The 12966-nt window shown below is 51.1% G+C and overlaps 1 pseudogene; it reads right to left on the reverse strand.

Moving 5' to 3' along the window:
• LOC144098198 (uncharacterized) overlaps positions 1–8094 on the reverse strand; it is an 82079-nt pseudogene extending 73985 nt beyond the window's left edge.
• Between the last annotated feature and the right edge of the window lie 4872 nt (positions 8095–12966).

A 12966-nucleotide genomic window follows, 5' to 3' on the forward strand; every position in this document is an offset into this window, starting at 1 on the left:
GAGTGTGGTTTTCTAGATGTATACTCAGGAGTACCACAGGGGTCCGTGTTTGGGCCAACACTTTTCCTGCTGTACATCAATGATGTAGTAACCGCTTTAGATAGTTCTGTTAAGATAAAATTCTTTGCAGATGACTGCTTAATTTTTGAACTGGTAACTTGTTCAGAGAACCAGATTAAACTCAACCGTAACCTTCAGGCGTTTGGGAGTTGGTGTGATAAGTGGGAAATGCGAATTTATTTTGATAGGACCACATAAACACATATCACTGCAAAAAATTATTTTTACTTTTCAGTACAGTATTCAAGGTTACAATCTATTTAATGTATCTTCTTTCAAATATCTTGGGGTTTCTATTTCGCACGATTTAAATGGCACAATCACGCAGAAAAAGTGTGCTCAGGGGCACAGAAGAAAGTGGGTTTTTTAAGAGCAAAACTAGGAAGGGCAACAAAAATGTTACACTGCTGGCTTACAGTTCTCTTATTCGGCCATCCCTAGAATATGCGTTAGTAGCATGGGCGCCCATCAAAAGGTAATGTGGGCCAAAATAGAGAAGGTGCAAACCGGGCGGCGCCCTCTATTTGTTCGAAATATAGGACAGACTCCGTTTCGGCGATGTTAAAGTCTTGCGGTCTGAATTATTGGGTGATCTGTGCAAGAAGCAGAGAGCAAAAACGTTATTTCAAATATTTCACGGCGGACTAAAAATTAATAAAGATTTGGAATTAAAACCTACAGGCAGACTGAGTTCCCGCTTAAATCATAGCAAAGCGATTCGAGCGTACTTGTCTCGAATCAATGCCTTTCGTTGTTCGTTCTTCCCAGAGGCACTAGAGCTGTGGAACTAACTGCCTGCAGAAATTATTCGCAGTTCTGATACCGCATTGTTTGCAAATGCAATCAATGTCCCTTACTAAAATCTGCGCCATGTGAATATTGCAACTTGTTTTTTTTTGTTGTTTTTTTCTGTTTTTGTGCGTGCCGCAGATGGCTGAACATTTCAATACGTGTCTTATAGTCTGTATATCGTACACTGTGTTGTATCCGTAGGACACTGTTAGGCATATGTGCCTATTTTTTTGTATCTGGATATTTATTCTTCTATGTACGTTTTGTGTAAAAGCCCTCCCTGTAATGAACCTCAACTGAGGGTTGACATTATATCTAAATAAAATAAATTAATTATTTAATTAAAGAGTTCCACGCCCCCGCGTAACTTCAAAAGCTCAGAGAATTCTTGGGCCTCCTGAACTTCCATCGTCGCTTTCTTCCGAAGTGCGCCTCTTTCCTCAAGCCTCTGACCGATCTTTTGGCTACTAAATAGGATTCTGCTGCGCCACTTGAGTGGACTGAAGACGCTGCAGCTGCGTTTTATGCTGCCAAAAAAGCCCTTGTAGAAGCCATTTTGCTGATACATCCAGTTCCTGAAGCTCCACTGCGCCTCGTCACCGACGCCTCGAGCATTACCGTCGGCGCAGTTCTCGAGCGTCACGTCTCTAGTTGGCAGCCTCTCGGTTCTTTCTCCCAAAAGGTGAAGCCACTTGAGACTAAGTACAGCACCGTCGGTCGAGAACGGCTCGCTGTGTACCTCGCCATCAAGCATTTTCGCCATTTCCTGGAGGGCCGGGACTTTCACATCACGGACCATAAGCCATTGACGTTCGCCTTCCAAAGAAACCACAGCACCTACACTGCACGCGAGATCCGCCAACTGTGTTCTATCTCCGAGTTTGCAGTGGATCTCCGTCACGTCCATGGCCCCGCGAATACTGCAGCTGATGCGCTTTCCCCTGTTAGTGCCATGGCGTCCGAATCACCAGTGGACATGGAGGAGTTAGCGGCGGCAGAGCGCAACAATCCACAGCTGCATCGTCTTCGCTCATCATCCACGTCTGTCCTTCGGCAAAAGTCCACCGCCATTTTTCTCCCATTTCATTACGTGCGAGACATCCAGCGGCGTCTCGCGCCTCTGCATACGTTTGGCTTTCCGCCGCACTATATTTGATAAACTGCACCGCATGAGCCACCCTGGCATTTGTGCGGCGCAGGAGCTGATCACATATCGTTTCCTTTGGCCAAGCATCAATGCCGACGTCCGCCACTGGGTACGAATCTGCCTTCACTGGCAGCGCGTCAAAGTTCACCGGCATACCGTCACGGCTGCCTCTAATTTTCGGCCACCTGAAGCATGGTTTTCCCATGTTCACATAGACATTGTTGGACCGCTCCCGTTATCACGTGGAGCTCTTATCTGCTCACCTGAGTGGAGTTTCACGCGCTGGCCCGAGGCGTTGCCCACACCTGAAACTACAGCCGAGACCGTTGCTTCGGCCTTCAAGGCCGGCTAGGTCTCTCGCTTCGGCTGCCCGTCTGTCGTGGCCACCGCCCGCGGCCGCCACTTTCCATCCGCCCTGTCTACTACCCTTGCTAATATTCTGGACGTCCGCCACATCCATACGACCGCCTACCACCCTTCGGCCGATGGCATGGTGGAACGTCTGCATCGACCACTGAAGGCTGCCCTTACAACTTATGAGCCGAGGGAACGCTGGCCCGACCACCTTCCCCTCGTCTTCTTGGGCATTCGCTCGGCATTTTAGGCTGACCACGGCAGCTCTTCTGATGAGCAAGTCTACGGTGTTCCCCTGCGTCTTCTTGCAGAATTCTTTCCTTCCTCCCATCCGTTAATCCATGACGTTTCCTCCTACATCCGAGACCTACGCAACACATTTCGCCACATTACTCCTGTCACCCCTGAAGCTCGTGACCCTCAGACCGTGTTCGTCAGCCAGGACCTGGCCTCCTGCGCCCATGTCTACTTCCGCCATGACCACGTCCGTCCACCCCTCGCGCCGGCCTACGATGGACCGTTCCGCGTCCTCCATCGTGCGCAGAAGACCTTCACGCTAGGCGTCAACACCCGTGAAGACGTCGTGGCTGCTGACCAACACAAACGAGCCTACATTGCCACTCCTCTGCCCGTCGGCCCTCCACTCACTCTCGCTTCGGCTGTGCCACCATTGTGCGCACTTTCCTCCACGCAACTACACTGGGCGCATACCGCAGAGAGCCGTGTATAGCGCCCCTCGTGCCGCGCTCGGCTCGCAGGCCATTGCACGCGGCGCCGGACAAGAAGGAGGAAATTGAGCTAGGACGCCGCAGCGTGAGCAGCGCATTTAAAACAGAACCTCAACGCTGTCGGAGCTGGTTATTCCTCTCCTTAGCACTGACAATTCATATTAAACAGTGCAAAAAAAACAGACAGAACACACACCAACACGAGAGCTGACTTGAAGATTTAATACCAGAGACGAAATTTAGATTTTCCCACAAAATGAAGCAAATACATAAAAACCCACTGATTTCCATCTTAATTCTCAGACAACGTATTATCAAACCGGGCAATTTCGCATCTAACCAGTGACAACGATGGTTTTGCAACGCACACGGAACCCCCCTTATAGATGTGATATGCTTCTAACTCTTTACTCTCTCATCCTTATGTTTGAAAATAACAGATACCCAATGGGCAAATGGTGTGCAAATGTGTTTATGTTGCACTGCAATGCAGAGTTTATTTCCGTCGCCGGCATTGTCCAAAGAAGAGTGCTTCTCTGCTGTTCAGGGCTTCCTTGGCAAGCGTAAGGAACCAAAAGGTTATTGCTGCGAATCTGTGTACAGTTCGGTTATTCATTTTTCATAGCTGCCGGCAAAGCCGCTTTATCGACTTTTGCGCTTTGCACGACGCGGCCAGATTTATCTAGATTGATCGCATTCAGGCGGAACTGACTCTGCGTTGTTCCAGAACGTTGTGGTAACTTTGCTTGCCATACCTCCCGAGTTCGCTGTCGGCTTTAAATTGGGAATGCCCGAGAGCGACGCGCATTCTGTTCGTCGACCACCGAGCATGCTTGTTGCTACGCCGCCACCAACTCACTCAGTTCTTTGTGGGCGCAAGTTAGCCTAATACAGAGGTTCGTTTTGAAACCCTTTCCGCTCTCTTCCTGCACGCCGGACTGCCGTCACTACTACGTGACATCTGCTGGAGGTGCTGCGCTCTGTCCATATACTGGACAGCCCCTGCAAGCCGTGAGGCCCGCCCTCTGCGCTTTACAACGGAGGACTTGCCACTAGTTCACCGAGCAAGCCACGCCTTCACGACACGAAACCTAAGTTCGGGAATCTGCCGGACCGCACTCGACAGAGAACAGTCGCTGCTACGTGCACCACAAGCTCTCCAGAGATATCAGCCCCGATCATACTAATGCGGTCGCGGGTGCCGCCAGCTTTTAGTGAACCCCTAAGCGAGGAGCCTGAAGAATGGTTGGACCAAATTGAACGTGTGGCATTATTGAACTGTTGGAAGGATGCGCCAAAAATTGGACACATATTTTTTTCACTGGAGCGCTCTGCGCATACGTGGTACGAATACCACGAGTCGTCCTTAACGACCTGGGGGCTATTCAAGGAGGAACTTATTAAGGTATTCACCAGTGTCGTGAGGAAAAAGAGCCAAAAGACACCTCGAGTCTAGGATCCAGCTTCTGACCGAGCCCCTCCGCGTTGACGCGCTTGGAATGAAGCGCCTTTTTCGCCGCGCCCACCCCGAGATGACCGAGGAAAAGAAAGTTCAGTTTTTAATGCGCAGCGTAAGAAAGAAACTCTGCCAGCCTCGCCCACCAGGCGCCAAAAACCTTCCACGCATTCATGCAAGAAGCCTCCACAATCGAGAAGACCCTCGACGTCCGGGATCGGCAGTACAACCGCCTTGCTTCTGTCTCTGCAATTCGTCCGGAACTTACGACCGCAACCAGCGACAACTTGCCAGAAGTTATCTGCGAAAGCGTCCGCGAGGAGCTAAAACACGACTGCTGCCAAAGTCCCTACCACCTCAAGCAGCGAATCTCATGAATGTAGTCCAAAAAGTGCAACAGGCACTTGGCACAGCGACTGCGACGGTCACACAACCCCAGGCCATGACTTACGCCACCGCGGTGCGCAGGCAATGGGGTCCTTTCACTTGGTGCCAGGAGCCGTATACACCGCCCTAAAGATCCCAATCCCCCGCCCGTTCAACTCTTGCAAGCTCGCCGAAGAACATCCGACCTCTGGAGGACTGCCCACCAGCGCCACCTGCACTGCTTTCATTGCGGCGAACCCGGCCACATTCTTCGGCAATGCCCCTAGAAAACAATGCGCTTGCGTAGCTTCTCAATTGATGCCCCGCTACTCCATCCCGGCCAAAGACCACGGGATATCGACGAGTACCTGCGTCGAGACTGGTACGTGTCCTCCAGCCGTCCCTCCCGCTCACCAACACCGTCCATGCCACGTTTTGCGTCGTCGAACCGCAGCACGCAGCGATTCTTCGCGGAAGGTCCGCAGCCCGGGACGAGGAACCTAAAGAAGGCACCCTTTGGACGTGAGGTTGCTCACAAGCGAAACGACGAAGATCCTTCACACACCACGCCGCATGAAGACGCCGCGTCCACTACGCCGACGCCGCACACAAACACGAGCTCGACCACGAAACGATTGGGCTTCAAAAAGATGGCCCTACATAGGAAAGCTCCGACGACACGCACTACCCTGGTTTCACATACCCGCTGAAGCCAGGACCCGACGCCGAGGACGACCTGAAACGCAGGACCAAGTACATCAGACTTAGAGGTGGCTATCAACAGCCTAAAAGTTACCACTCTAGTCGACACAGATGCCGATTGTTCGGTGATGAATATGGAACATTCGCTGTGCTGCCGACGAAACTCACGACCGCTGTAACTCACGACTGTAACTTATCTCACACAGAGAAACTCGACAAGACCTTACTCATCGACCAAAGGTTAGAGTCTAGGTCTGTAGAATTACGTGCCCCTGCACGGAGCCTCTAGCGCAACTAGACAGGACTGCCCTCCAATGATTTTACATGCAATTTTAAAGCTTTTGCAAACAAAGAAGTTAGGGCGGTCATATTCGAGGCCCGCCCTAAGCTTCGATAACCAATGGAGGTAGCCACAGCCCCTGAAGATTGGGCCCAACTTCAAGCCCAGAGCTTGGCTAAAAAGAAAAAGAAACACATACAAAAACCATTCTGAAAACCCTCTCCCCGGGAAGGAGTTCTCGCCCATATTGCTTGATGCTTTCCCCTTCCCTGCCGCACCCGCGCGTCTCCTCTCGAAGGATGAAAAGTTGTTTTTCAGCTAATTGGCGGGACCACTGATCCACTGGCTCGATGCAGGAATGTCAGACGGCGGAGAACCACGACGCTTCGGTGCCATCGAGAATGCCAAAAAAGAGAAGCAAAAAACGGGGCCCATCGCGCAATGCGAGGTGGTCCGCATTCTGCTGCAGTGGGAATGCTGCCTAAGACTAAGCGGCGCCACGTGCTCGTTGTGTGCGCCTCGCATGCTTTCTTGGCGCGCTTAACAAAGCCAGGTGTCTTCGGCCATCACAGTGGTCAATAGGCCAGCTCCTCCTGCGCCTTTGCCACTGCTTGCGGGGGTATGGGGGGCGAGGCGCGCGGGTAAGGGGGGGGGGGGGGGGGCGTAGACCGGAGGCCGGCAGTGACCGCAAGTCAAGGGAATAAAAAAAATGTACGCGTTGGTGAAGTGCGGCCTTACACGTCCCCCCTAAGATGCTAAATGAGCTTGGAGTCCGCTCATTTACGCAAAACCAAATAAAGGCCGCAATAACCTAAGCCTGCAAGCTTAGCTTCTCATGCGAGAACAACATCTTGCCACAGCGGCACACAAATTCGCTGGTGCGTGGGTTATAGCTACACACACTAGCAAAAAGAAAGGAATACACAACACTGGAACATGACGGCATACAAATCCGGACATGGCGCGAAAATGTCACATCAGAACACACAAGACACACACATAAAAAAAATTTTGTAGCGACGCGCAAGTCCGTTAACAATCGCACAGCACAGTTACACGCAGACACCCAGCACACGAAGCACACCAAAGTCCACTGTCGTGCAAGTGTCTTTACACCAATATTTGGCGGCGCTAAACAGTTCCGTGCACGTCCCCCGTTGGGTGAGTGGGAACGTTCACGCCGGCCGAGGCTGGCCTGGCTATGCCTCGCGATCTGTCCCAAATATGGATCGCAAGGCTTCCGGTGCTGCGGTGCGGCGTACGCGGCCTACGCGGCAGCTCGCAAGTCGATGCTGCCTGCTAAAGTTGTTTGTCATAGTGCACGACAGGAGTTACGCTCTGGCTTTCCCGTGCGAAAAGGCGGCCCGCCGAATTTGCGCACTCTCCGCGCTTTTCGCGCTGCAGCACAATTGGGCGCTCTGGTGCATGTGGTATCCCTCTGCCACATTCTTGTCTGATCTGGTTCTGCTCCCCTGGGGTTCTCGCGCGCATCTCAAATAATGGCGCGTCGCACATTCCGTCTGCCTTATCAGCTCGCTGTGCAGAAACATAACCGCCGACAGCGGAGTCTGCGTCGCTGCTGCCTACCTCTGACGGCTGCCCTTCATTGCCAGGTTCTGAGCGACACGCCGGGTATAAGGAACTCTCTTCCCGAGTGCCCGTTTTCGCTCTTGGCTTCTGCTCTTCCGCGCTCACCGCGGTTAGATCAGCTTCGACTGTTTTTGCAAAGGACGGCGGCAACTGGTGGGTCGGCATCACTGGAAATAGTTCCGAAGCCTCTTTCGGTTACTCGCGGTTTGCCATTTGCGCCACTGCTCTGACTGCGCCGTTCAGCTCGTCCTCTAGTGACGCTGGCTGCTCGAGCTGAGCCTGGGGAACTACGCTAACAGTCGATCGCTGCAAAGAGCTGGCCGTACTCCGCTCGTCTTGACTGTGCATTTTTCAAATGCCGGGAGGGGTCGCTCTCTACCGTACTAGTGAGATATGCACTGGGGCCTAGGTCTGGCCGCCGCTGCTCCTTAGTTACGGATGCAACGTCGAACTGCCCGCCGCCTCCATGCAGTGTCTTGAGTGCTGTCACGGCCTCTATCTGTGCTGCACCCCTTGCCACTAAGCTCTCCGAATGCGCCTGCGGCCTTGCGCCGCGAGCCGCTGCTCTTCTCTGGGATGAGCTGCTAATGTTCTTCCGACGCTCGTTCTGAGCCTCCATCTGGGAGCGAGACAAGTTGCCGCCTGCGGTAGAGCGCACGGCAACGGAGCCTAGGTCTGACCTGCGCTGCGACTTTCATCGGGCGCAGCGGAAGCCTGCCTGCCGCCCTCCAGCTGCCGCCTGATTTCCTTCATTATTCTCTCTTCCTCCCGCAAGATCTCAAGTGTCTTGCGCTCGAATTCGAATTCGAGCCGCTGAATTTCAATTTCGAATGCATCTGTAACAGCATACTGGGAACTCGATCCCGCTGCGGCATGCATCTTGAGATCTTAAAAGCCTACACCCCCAAATCCCTAACAAAAGCCAAGCCAACCTCGACCAGACGCTGCGGGTTGTAGCCCAGAGCCCGGATGCCACGCCTTGGCTGGTCGTCCTCGAAGGTGACTCGCACAGCCGTCCCTTGGTTGCTGCTGCCGCCCGAGGTCGTCTTGCTTGCTTTTGGAAGGGCACCGAATCCTGTCGTGACTGCACCAGTAAATTCAAAGTTGGTTCTTGCGTTTCTTCGGAGGGGCACAGGACCTCTCCAAACGTGAATTCGACGGTGTTGAAGGAGTAGACGAATATTGATGCCAGATGATGGACACAAAGATAAAATATATTTACAGGATGTACAAGGGCAAACTGCGTTACCAGTTGAGTCACACAGACAGTCAAACTGGAACTTAAAAGAAAATATCTCACACAGAGAAACTCGACAAGACCTTACTCATCGACCGGAGGTTAGAGTCTAGGTCTGTATAATTACGTGCCACTGCACGGAGCCTCTAGCTCAACTAGACACGACTGCCCTCCAATGATTTTACATGCAATTTTAAAGCTTTTGCTAACAAAGAAGTTAGGGCGGTCACATTCGAGGCCCGCACTAAGCTTCGATAACCAATGGAGGTAGCCACAGCCCCTGAAGGTTGGGCCCACCTTCGAGCCCAGGGCTTGGCTAAAATGAAAAAGAAACACATACAAAAAACATTCTGGAAACCCTCTCCCCGGGGGGGGGGGGGGGAGTTCTCGCCCATATTGCTTGATGCTTTCCCCTTCCCTGCCGCACCCGCGCGTCGCCTCTCGAAGGATGAAAAGTCGTTTTTCATCTAATTGGCGGGACCACTGATCCACTGGCTCGCCGCAGGAATGTCAGACGGCGGAGAACCGCGACGCTTCGGTACCATCGAGAATGCCAAAAAAGAAGAAAAAAAGTGTGCCCATCGCAGAATGCGAGGTGGTCCGCATTCTGCCGCAGTGGGAATGCTGCCTAAGACCAAGCGACGTCACGTGCTCGTTGTGAGCGCCTCGCATGCTTTTTTGCGCTTAACAAAGCCAGGTGTCTTCGGCCGTCACAGTGGTCAATCAGCCAGTTCCTCCTGCGCCTTCGCCACTGCTTGCGGGGGTAGGGGGGGGGGGGGGGGGAGGCACGCGGGTAGGGGGAGGGAGGCGTAAACCGGAGGCCCGCAGTGACCGTAAGACAAGGGAATACAAAAAAATGTACGCGTTGGTGAAGTGCGGCCTTACACCGAGGACGTCTTCGCAAACTTCAAACTCTCCGGATAGAACACCCAGAACTTAAAATTCGCCCTGAAGCAGTTCTATGGGCTCCGTGCGCTGGTATGGTGGCGCCAGCAGCGACCACATCGCCAGCGCCGCCTCGTGGCATTCGCCTCGTTAACCGGACGCTCAGTCACGGCCGGTCTCTCGAAGGGAGAGCGCGGGCCCCCTCGAGACTGGCCGTGGTGGCCCTGCGCCTTCCTCCATGCCCGATGCGTTCGCGCCAGCCCGGCCGCATAGCAGACGAGCACTGACTGCGATGCCATTCTAAGTCAACGCCTTCTTCTCTGCGGATTTCAACGCATTGAAAGCTTTGACGCCACCACTGCTGCATTTCGTTTCAATTGCTTTCAGGTTGGGCTGATCACCGATTCCGAGCAACCATGATTGTGTTGCAGTCCCGACGGCACTGCAATATCTGGCAACGCAGTTGAGCTTATTGAGATTAATTAAGTACCTTTACAGTTTGAGAAACAAGGCTCTGACCCAAATAATGAAATCAGCTATGTAATTTACATCCACTGTGACATCGACTATGTGAATGGTCGGCTAGAAATGCGAAAAACGCAAACTTACTACACAGATATATCAGATGATAGTGCTCTACATCCTGCAGGATCGACACTTCTTTACTTTGTGTATTCCCCTCAGAGAAGCATAGCTCTAAGCATCCAAAAAGACGATGGGTTTCTTGCTAAGTATCTTCCACGGGACTTTCATTTCAGGAATTTCATGAAGACACCAATTACATGAATTATTTTGGTCGTATTGCTCTTTTGCTAAATACTTAACTATAGAAAGGCCGCCGCGGTGGCTCAGTGGTTATGGTGCTCAGTTGCTGACCCAAATGACTTGTGTTCGATCCTGATTGCGGCGGTCGCATTTCGGTGAAGACAAAATTCTAGAGGCCCGTGTAGTGCGCGATGTCAGTGCACGTTAAAGAACTCCAGGTGGTTGCAATTATCTGGAACCTCCTACTATGGCGCCCCTTATAGTCTTCGTTGCATTGGGACGATAAATTTAATTAAAATCAAAAGATTAATTCCCGAATTTAAGGGTTTAGTGATGTTGTGAAATCCAAGAAATATATATATATAGATATATATATATATATATATATATATATATATATATATATATATATATATATATATATATATATATATATATATAGAGAGAGAGAGAGAGAGAGAGAAATTTGAATCACTCTCTATTTTTCTTTTTATTCGTCTAGAACAGGATTTGAGATCTCATAAATGCAACAAATAAAGATACAAAATTCTAAACCACTGAAGGAAATAAAATGATGCAAATAAATACACAAAAGCTTAGGTGAAACAATGTGAAAAACGACATAAGCACTCTGAGAAATACGACGTCGCTCCCACTGCATACACACACGCACGAAAAAAAAACTAGAAGCAAAATTGACACGCTGATCGAACCACAGATGAGCATAACAAACGAAGACTTAAACTTCAGATGCTAGCTCCAAGAACTTCACCGTAGACCATTTCCTGTGGCTGACTGAACGCATTCCTTCGCTCAACATAAAGACATAAAGCGGCTCCTACCAATGATGTCACGTTCGAAACACCCCAGTCAATGTAAACCCTTTCCCTGTTCACTCTCATGAATTTAAGTCCACAGTGCACTCATTTCCAGCATACCCCCTGTGCATGAGCTAGCATGCACGATTTCCAAGAAAAGCGTTTAAATATATTCGGTACCCTCATTGCAGTGTTTTTATAGCTGTTATGACATTGAGTAAACACAGCAGTAGGTAGAGCACCCATAATTATCCAAGTTTGTTTTCGCCTTCGGACGAAGCACCTCACCGCTCGCCTCGCTCACTGCAAACTGAACCAGAGAGCTGCGTTGGCTGCGTCCGCCTTTCGCCACCACTGTTAACCAGGTGGCGCCACTCGCGCGCGTCAAACTGCAGCGCACGGAGCCCATACCGCACCGCAACGACATTTTTAAACAGGCACGCTTCAACACGAGGGTCAAAAACGACAGTGACTCCGTGGAAGACTTCGTAACTGCGCGTCAGACTCTTTCAAACATTGTGAGTACGGCACCCTCCGGGAGGAACTGCTTTGAGACAGACTGGTCATCGGCATTCATGACGAGAAATTGTCAGCGAGACTGCAACTTTACGCGGATCTTACTCTTCTTGAGTTTATCAGGCAGGTCAAAAAGCGTACGTCAGTAGTAAGCCGAGCATCACCTCGAAACGATGGCCGTAAACAAAGTTGCATCAGGCAGACAAACGAGGCACCCTAGCAACGCTCCTCACGTCAACGACGACCGAGGGCACTTTGAATCAAGGCCACATCGACATCCAGCTGACAGCGTTCCGACATTGTGTCGTTGGTGTGAGAAAGAACGGCACCCGCATTCACTATGCCGAGCGCGGACACAGGTATGCGAGGGTTGCCATAAGGGCCACTACGCGTCTGTCTGCATGTCACGCCGGGTTGACATCGTTAAAGGGACACTGAGGAGAACTCTATCATTTTTTTTTTGTTAGCAAAATCTGACAGTTCGCCATTTCATGGCTTTGTTGCCGCTTGTCCGGCCGCGAAAGATGCATTAATTTCAAAGAAATTTGGATTCGAAGTTGAAAAAGATTTTCCCGCCCCTCTGATTCAAACTCAGGAAACTCTTATGACGCCACGGCAACTCTTATGACGTCACAAAACGGAGTGACGTGAATCGTGACGTAAACGCAGACTTCGTGATTTCTGACGGCTAGCGGTGCTGTGCGCAACTTCCTTTGCAAGCCTCAGAGATTCGTGACTTCCATGAAGTAAGGAAAATTCCTCCAAGGTGGCGCCTCTTGTCCAAGGAAGTCACCACGCTTGTACTTGCGAGATTGGCCTGTGGCGGCGATACCTGTATTTTGGTTCTTGCTATTTTCTACATTACAAGAGCTTTGTTTTCAAGAAGAGTGGCGTTTTTGTGATCAGGAGCTGCTATTCTATGGATACAAGCCAACTTCAATTTCTCCTCAGTGTCCCTTTAAAGCGTCAGGACCCGACAGCGAAGGTGGATTTCTTGGAACCGTCTCGTCCTTAGAAAGGTCAACATGGGAGACCATTCTTGTGCAAGGTCAACCTGTCAAATTCAAGATTCGCACAGGCGCCGATGAATCCGTCCTCTCACATACGGCTTTCAGCATGCTCCAACATCAGCGCCCGTTGTCGCCTGCTCCAAGGGGATAGCACGTCTTCAACTCGCCTACCGGAGACATGAAACGCTACAAGACGTCTACGAGCTGGAAGATATCCACACTCCGTTACTAAGTCAGCTCGCCATCAAACACTTGCCAGT

The sequence above is a fragment of the Amblyomma americanum genome, chromosome 7 (genome assembly GCF_052857255.1).
Source record: "Amblyomma americanum isolate KBUSLIRL-KWMA chromosome 7, ASM5285725v1, whole genome shotgun sequence".
In the NCBI taxonomy this organism is placed as follows: Eukaryota; Metazoa; Arthropoda; class Arachnida; order Ixodida; family Ixodidae; genus Amblyomma; species Amblyomma americanum.